This window comes from Berghia stephanieae, chromosome 15, assembly GCF_034508935.2.
Source record: "Berghia stephanieae isolate SIO BIC M18660-M18661 chromosome 15, UCSD_Bste_1.3, whole genome shotgun sequence".
Taxonomy (NCBI): Eukaryota; Metazoa; Mollusca; class Gastropoda; order Nudibranchia; family Aeolidiidae; genus Berghia; species Berghia stephanieae.
Window position 1 is genome coordinate 18,081,771 of NC_088374.1, and position 934 is coordinate 18,082,704.

The window sequence follows — 934 nt, forward strand, 5'->3', positions numbered from 1 at the left end:
GAGCTTGGTATCCATCTCCCTTTAGTCCCAGGTTTATTTCCCACTGATATCCTGTTTACATAGTCCCAGGTTCACTCCCCACTGGCGCCCACCTCCTATAGTGTCAGGTTTCTCTCTCCTCTGGTACCCAACTCCCAAATCCGGCTTCAACTCCCAATGGTATCCACCTCCCTTTAGTCCCAGATTTATTTCCTACTGATATCCTTTTTACATAGTCCCAGGTTCACTCCCCACTGGCGCCCACCCCCTATAGTGTCAGTTTGATTCTCCTCTGGTACCAAGCTCTCATATCCGGCTTCAACTTTCAATGGTATCCATCTCCCTTTAGTCCCAGGTTTATTTCCTACTGATCTCCTTTTTACGTAGTCCCAGGTTCACTCCCCACTGGCGCCAACCCCCTATAGTATCAGGTTCATTCTCCTCTGGTACCAAGCTCTCATATCCGGCTTCAACTTTCAATGGTATCCATCTCCCTTTAGTCCCAGGTTTATTTCCCACTGATATCCTGTTTACATAGTCCCAGGTTCACTCCCCACTGGCGCCCACCTTCTATAGTGTCAGGTTCATTCTCCTCTGGTACCAAACTTTCATATCCAGCTTCAACTTTTAATGGTGTCCATCTCCCTTTAGTCCCAGATTTATTTCTTACTGATCTCCTTTTTACATAGTCCCAGGTTCACTCCCCACTGGCGCCCACCCCCTATAGTGTCAGGTTCATTCTCCTCTGGTACCAAACTTTCATATCCAGCTTCAACTTTCAATGGTGTCCATCTCCCTTTAGTCCCAGATTTATTTCCTACTGATCTCCTTTTTGCATAGTCCCAGGTTCACTCCCCACTGGCGCCCATCTCCTATAGTGTCAGGTTCATTCTCCTCTGGTACTCAACTCCCATATCCGGCTTCAACTTTCAATGGTATCCATCTCCCTTTAGTC